The sequence below is a fragment of the Gossypium hirsutum genome, chromosome A07, assembly GCF_007990345.1.
Source record: "Gossypium hirsutum isolate 1008001.06 chromosome A07, Gossypium_hirsutum_v2.1, whole genome shotgun sequence".
NCBI classification, from domain to species: Eukaryota; Viridiplantae; Streptophyta; class Magnoliopsida; order Malvales; family Malvaceae; genus Gossypium; species Gossypium hirsutum.
The window spans coordinates 26,222,261-26,230,171 of NC_053430.1; positions in this window are offsets into that span (position 1 = coordinate 26,222,261).

Sequence of the window (7,911 nt, forward strand, 5' to 3'; positions counted from 1 at the left end):
AGGGTGGGGTAAAAAGGGAATTTTTTTATCCTGAGAATTTTGAGCTGCAATGTATGAAATTTATCCTAAGAATCTCGGGTTATAGAGGCTCAAAGTTAGAAGCAATCAAGTTGGCCTAGAGGTTGAAATGGCTAGAGAGAAAACACCCATTGTAGGTGGCGTTTTCATTTGACATGATAGTAAAAACACTTTCTACAAGACGCGTATGGCTGGAAAACACCTTCTACAGGATAGTTTTCACTATCATGTTCAATTAAAACGCCACCTGCAGGGGGCTTTTTTCTCTAGCCATTTCAACCCTAGACCAACTTGATTGCTTCTGCCTCAAAGCCTCTATAACCCGGGATTTTCAGGATAAAAATTTCATGGTTGACGAAAAATGCTGCTGTGGAGGAGCGCTTTCTCCCCCCACAAAGGAGCTTTATAGAAAGATCTCAATACAAGTCATTGATTTCCCATGCAGACCTTCGAAGCATATTGTTGATAGGAAGGATACCTGGAGTAATCGACGTTGTCGTGAAAACTTAGATTTCATTCGTTAAATTACGTGTAGATTTAGTGTTTTGGGTGATGAGAACTATATTTTTTTAATATTTTCCTGGTTTTAAACATGTGAAACAGGCTATTTGGTTGAAGATGAGACAATGAGTCAGAGTTGTTATCCATTACAACGGGCAAATATGTGAGACCGAAATTACGCCCATTTTTGTATCAGCACAATCTAAAGATTTGGCATTCAACCGGTCCATTACATTAGAAGATCTTTAAACAATGATTAGGTGCAAAGTTGAGATTGGAGAAGAATTTTAAGCCTCAAATGTATATATTTTTTGTCATTAGACCCCGCTAGATACTCCATTTTTGAGATCACTAAGGACAACGATCTAGAACAAGTGATTGAATCTTATCGCTCTAGTGGGAACGCTATACTATAGTTATGTGCCGACTTAATCGAAGAGGACGAAGGTGGCCCGAGCTCAAGTACACTGTGTTCGCCAAATTCAAAGTAAACTACAATATGATATGGTGAAATTTAAACTCACAATATGATATGGTACAAAGCAAACCAATTTTGTAACAACCCGTTTTTAGTCAAAACAGAATAGTGGTTTTAAAACCATAAAGCTGAGGTCAGAATAATGATTTTATTATTATTTTAAGGTTTACAGTATAATATTATGCTGGTGTGAAAATTTCGTTAAGAAATTTTATTGTTTGATTAGTTAATTTGATAAAAATGACTAAATAATGTAAAGTGCAAAAGTATTGTTCTAATAGTTAAAGGCATCTATTAGCTATAAAACCTTAAAGTTAAGGTTCTTAAGTGATAATTAACCCATTAGTGAGTTAATGGATGATAATGGTTTGGCATGTAGTGAAATAACAAATATTCATTAAGGTTATATTTTTAATTTGGTAATTAAGCATAAAATAAATAAAACAAAATGATGAAATAGTGCCCATCTTTCATCTAGCCAAAAATTTGAAGAAGAAAAAGCCATGGAAATAGCTTGAAACTTTCGGCCATTGTCTTGCTTCATTTTAAGTCATTTCTTACTTGGTTTTTAATAATTTTTACGTTTTTGAGATCGTTGCTTCGTATTCTAGCTAGCCCAAACCTTAAATTTTGAAACTGTTAAAGATTTATCATGTTGCCATTATAGAATGCTTGAGTAATTTGATGATTTATGATATATTTGGGAGGTTTAGTGTTAGATTAATAGCTTTTGCAAAATGATTTTGACAAAAATGTTAAAAAGGGATTAAATTGAGAAAATGTGAAATGTGGTGGTTAAAAGTGTGAATAAATTGAAAATATGGGCTGCTAGTAACATGTATTAAATTTGGCTAAGCATGGGTTTGTGCTAAATTGCATGAATTTTCAATTTTAGTGATAAGGACTAAATGGTAAAAATGTGAAACATTAGGGGTAAATGTGCAAAATTTCCAAATTGTAAAGTTTAGGCTAAATTGAATAGACTGAATGTTAAATGAGTTAATTTTGTATATTTTTAAATCAAGAAAAATGGAATTTGGATCAAGATCGAGGAAAAATGAAAGTTATCGACTAATCGACTCGATTCGCCGTTTTAATAACTGAGATAAGTTCATATGAAATAAGCACTGTGATAATTATGCTTCTTAATGCTTTGATATTTCATAAATTGTATATACGGGACTACAGTCATGTTTGACGACAAATCACCTATATATGGCACTTAGTGTGCGATTCGATAAAGCTTCGACTATATATGGCACTTAGTGTGCGAGATCGAGATAGCTTCGACTATAGATGGCACTTAGTGTACAATTTGAGATAGCTTCGGCCATGTATGACACTTAGTGTGTGAGATATCAAGTATTCAACGGTATTCCAAATATGGCTTGTTATGAATTGGTACAGGTATGTACATGCATAGTATGAGCTTTAAATCAAAGAAGTTACGAATTTTCCATATAAGTGTATGAATAAGCATGTGAAAGGTTTGTTAGAATCATGAATTTCATGTTAAATATGTTTAAATTAATGAATGGTGTATTTGTGATTAGTTAAGTTTATATCATGCGAGCTTGCTAAGCTATAAAGCTTACTTTGTTTATTTTCCATGTCTTATAGTGATTTCAAAGCTAGCTCTGATTCGGGGAATCATCGGAGACTATTTCATACTATCCAACCATCACTTTGATACTTTTGAGCTTATGGTTTGGTCATATGGCATGTATAGAATATTGGTCATGTTGGTTATGTTTTGGTAGTGAGTTTTTCTATTTGAGATGGCTTGTGAATGGTTATGTTTTGGTTTGCATATATATATATAGTTGTTAGACTTAGATTAATTTGGCTTGTTTGGTTGTGTTTATATAAGTGTGCTTATGGCTTATAATATGAGGTTTGTGGAATTGGTATCATGCTTGTGAATTGGAACAAAATGATGTATGTTAGGTAAATGTTTTTTAGATGTGATAATGCCATTTGTAATGGGTTTAATGTTACTTGGAAATGGTTGATGAATTGATGATGTTTGTGATTACGGTTTAGGCTAAGAAATGCTTAGATTAAATGGTAGGAATTATGTTTGATTTGGTAGTTTTGGGTTGCCTATTATACTTTGTTCTGGTGCCATATGTGTAGGTGAAAATGTGTACCAAATGGGGTGGAAAATTGGCTTGATAAATAGCCTATTTTAGTCCACACGGGCAGAGACACAAACGTGTGTCTCAGTCGTGTATGACACACGGTCATGTTATATGGCCGTGTGTCCCCTGATGTTAAAATTGAAATGAAGTCAGTATGCTCCACACAGTCTCAAACATGGGTGTATGATCGACCATGTGCTACAAGTCAGTATACCCCCTAATTTGCACATAGCCTAGCACACGAGCGTATGACTTGGTCGTGTTTCATAAGTCAGTATACCCTATAGGTTTGGCACAGCCTAGCATACGACTTGGTACACGGGCGTGTCTGGCCATTGTTTGGGCGCACGGGCTAGCCACACGATTGTGTGTGTTGGCCATATGACCCAAGTCAGTGAGTTACACGGGGTCGGGCATGGGCAGGGACACGACCATGTGCTCCCATTTTGAATGTCCGCACGGCTTGTGACATGGGCATGTCTGGTCACATGGCCTAGCCACACGGGCGTGTGTCCTCTATTTTGAAAATTTTTTTCAAAGTTTCGTGAAAGTTACTTGAGTTATTGGTTTAGTCCCGAACCACTTCCATTGCATGTTTAGGGCCTCGTAGGCTCGTATAAGGGATAAATTGATTAAGATTGAATGATGATGGTAAGTAATGATTGAATGTATGAGAAAAGTATGTTTAATTGTGTTGTAAGTCCGTTAATGATCTGTACCCCTATTCTGATGTTGAATACGGGTGAAGGGTGTTGCATTTATTGGTATCAGAGCTACGGTTTAGTCGATTCTAGGACTAACGTAGTGTGTGTGAGAATCTAGTTATACATGCCATATATAAACTGTGATAGTGTAATGACTTCTGAAATTTTTAAATGTGCTTTCATATAGTAAATTGATCCCAATCGAGCTATAGTTTATGAGGTTGAGAGTAATGCGCCCGCTCCCGCTCAAGGGGCAGTGCTGTTTGATTCTAGACCCGTAACGGGCAGCCAAGGAATAGAGGTTAAAGAAGCCTTCTTCCAAATGATGAACGAGTGGTTCACTCACGAACCTGACTGCTCAACAACCTTCACCCCCTCCTAATCCCCAACCGGTTCCTATAGCTCCTCTAGGAGTTGAGCTTTTAAGATTGAATAAGCCTCCAGTTGGCAAGATCCGTAAATACGAGGCTAAAGAGTTCAGAGCTAATGTTGAAGATGACCCTGAGAGAGCCGAGTTTTGGCTTGAAAATAAGATTCGAGTGTTTGACGAGTTTTCTTGCACACCAGCTAAAAGTTAAAGTGTGCTATATCCCTCTTGAGAGATATTGCGTATCAGTGGTGAAATACATTAGTATCGGTAGTGCCAAGGGAGTGAGTTACCTGGGAATTCTTTCAGACTGAGTTTCAAAAGAAATACATCAGTCAACGGTTTTTGGATCAAAAGTATAAAGAGTTTTTAGAATTGAAATGAGGCCGCATAACTGTAATCGAATATGAAAGAGAATTCGTACAATTAAGCAAGTATGCTCAAGAGTATGTTTCTGCTGAAGAGATAATGTGTAAGTGGTTTGCTGATAGGTTGAACAAAGATATTAAACTTCTGGTCGAGATTTTAGATTTAAAAGAATTTGTTGTGTTAGTTGGTCGGGCTTGCAAAGTCGAAGACTTTAGCCAAGAAAAGGGAAAGGCTGATTCAGAGGCAAGAGACTCGAAGAAGAAATCGTTGAGTAAACCTTACAAATCCTCGTCGAAGAAATCCAGAGACTATTTTAACCGATCGACAGCTTCAGTGGGATATTCCAATAGAGATCATGGAAAGTAATACACCAGTCTTAAGGCTCAAGTTACATCGGTATCGAGTGTTGGCAATGTGAAAGATGTTAAACCCAAGTGTCAACAGTATGGAAGATGGTATTTTGGAGATTGTTGGATCAAAAATAATAATATAGCTTGTTATAGTTATGGTTCGCGAGATTATTTTATCCAAGATTATCCTGAGTTAAAATGAAAAAGATAAATCTTAGAATGTAAGATCAAGAAATATAGCTACTCGAGGGAGGCCGGCAAGAAATACGGGAAATGTAAGTGGTAATCGTGGTACAACAAAATATTCTACAGTGAGATTTGAGGCTGGAGTACCTCTTAGAGCTTACGCTATTCGAACTCGCGAAGATGTGTCATCACTAGATGTTATTATCAGTACATTCTCTCTTTACGATACTAATGTGATTACTTTAATTGATCCTGGATCAACACACTCGTATATATGTATGAATTTGATGTCTAATAAGAGTTTGTTTGTCGAGTCTACTGAGTTTTTGATTAAAGTATCGAACCCCTTAGGCAAGTATGTTCTAGTTGACAAAGTATGTAAGAACTGTCTTTTAATGACTCAGGGTCACTATTTTTCGGTTGATTTAATGCTTTTTCCATTTGATGAGTTTGATGTGATTTTGCATATGGACTGGTTGACTATGCATGAAGCAGTTGTGAAGTGTAGATGAAAGATTATCAAATTGAAATGTCAGAATGGTGAAATTTTTTGGATTGAGTTTGATGATTCAAGTGAATAACCTACTGTGATATTGTCTATGTTAGCTCAGAAATGTATGAAAAAGGGCTGTGATACATATCTTGGATATGTACTGGATACAATGGTGTCTAAATCAAAGATTGAATTTGTATCTGTTGTTTGTGAGGTTTTGGATGTATTTCCAGAAGAATTACTGGGTTTGCCACTGATCAGAGAGGTTGAATTTACTATTGAATTAGTGCTGGGAACTTCACCGATATCTATAGCTCCGTACAAAATGGCTCTAACAGAGTTGAAAGCTCAGTTGCAAGAGTTAACAGATAGAGGTTTTGTATGACTAAGTTTTTCACCCTGGAGTGCACCAGTATTGTTTGTTAAGAAGAAAGATGGGTTAATAAGAATGTGTATTGATTATTGTCAGCTCAACAAAGTTACGATAAAGAATAAGAATCCATTACCTAGAATAGATGATTTGTTTGATCAGTTGAAACGTGCAACAATGTTTTCAAAGATTGATTTGTGATATGGCTATTATCAGTTGCGAGTTAAAAACTTGGACATGTCGAAAACTACGTTCAGAACAAGGTACTGACACTATGAATTCCTTGTTTTGCCTTTTGGAATAACTAATGCTCCTGCCATTTTTATGGATTTCATGAATTGGATCTTTAAACCGTATTTAGATAGATTTGTTGTTGTGTTCATTGACGATATTTTGATCTATTCACGATATGAGTCTAAGCATGCCGAGCATTTGAGGATTGTGTTTCAAACCTTGAGAGATAAGCAACTGTATTCTATATTCAGTAAATGTGAGTTTTGGCTCTAAGAAGTCAGATTTTTGTGACATATTGTCTCGGCAGATGGTATACGAGTTGATCCGAGCAAGATTTCTATAGTTTTTGACTGGAAAGCACCTAGATATGTATCTAAGGTCAGAAGCTTTTTAGGATTGGCTGGTTACTATCGATGTTTCGTTAAAGGGTTCTCAATGATTGCGACACTGATGACCAGACTACAACAAAAAAAAGTAAAGCTTGAATGGTCTGAGAAATATCAACAAAGCTTTGATCAATTGAAAACATTGCTAGCTAAGGCACCAGTGTTGGTTCAACTTGAGTCGGGTAAAGAACTTTTTATTTACAGTGACATATCATTGAACGGGTTAAGCTGCATATTGATGCCAGAAGGAAAAGTGCTACCCTATGCATCCAGATAGTTGAAGCCACATGAAAAAAATTATCTGACGTATGATTTAGAGTTGGCTACTATAGTTTTTGCATTAAAAATTTGGCGTCATCATTTGTACAGTGAAAAATGTCACATCTTTACTAATCATAAAAGCTTGAAATATATTATGATTCAGAAAAATTTGAATTTGCGACAACGAATGTGGCTTGAGTTACTAAAAGACATGAGTTAGTAATAGATTATCACCCGGGGAAAGCTAATGTAGTTGCAGATGCTCTGAGTAGAAATCGTTGTTTGCTTTGAGGGCAATGAATACACGGTTGACATTACCTGATGATGGTTCAATTTCAGCTGAGTTAAAAGCTAAACTAGTAACTCTTCAGCAACTTTGCGAAGCTCAAAAATGTAATAGTGAATTGCAAGCTAAAAGAGTGCAATGCGAGTAGACTAGTGATTCAGAGTACCAAATTGGATCCGATGATTGTTTGATGTTCCAAGATAGAATTTGCGTACTGAAAAATTCAAGGTTAAGTCATAAAATTTTTATGAGGCACATAGTGGTTGCTTATCCATTCATCATGTGAGTACCAAAATGTACAATGATTTGAAGAAGTCGTATTGGTGGTCGGGTATGAACATTTCTGAATTTGTATCGGAGTGTTTGATTTGTCAACAAGTGAAAGCTGAGCATCAAGTGCCTTGAAGTTTGCTTCAGCCTGTAATGATATCCAAGTGGAAATGGGATAGAGTATCTATGGATTTCATTTCGGGATTACCCCTGTCTTCGAAGAAGAAAGATGCAATTTGGGTTGTTGTAGATCGACTAACGAAATCCGCACATTTCATTCAAGTACATACTGATTTTCCACTTGATAGATTAGCTGAATTGTACATTGTTGAGATTGTTAGATTGCACAGGGTGCTAGTTTCTATTATTTCAGATAGAGATCCGAGGTTACACCGAGATTTTGGAAGAAATTGTAAGAAGCTTTGGGTACGAAGTTGAATTTTAGTACAGCTTTTCATCCGCAAACCGATAGTCAGTCTAAGAGAGTAATTCAGATT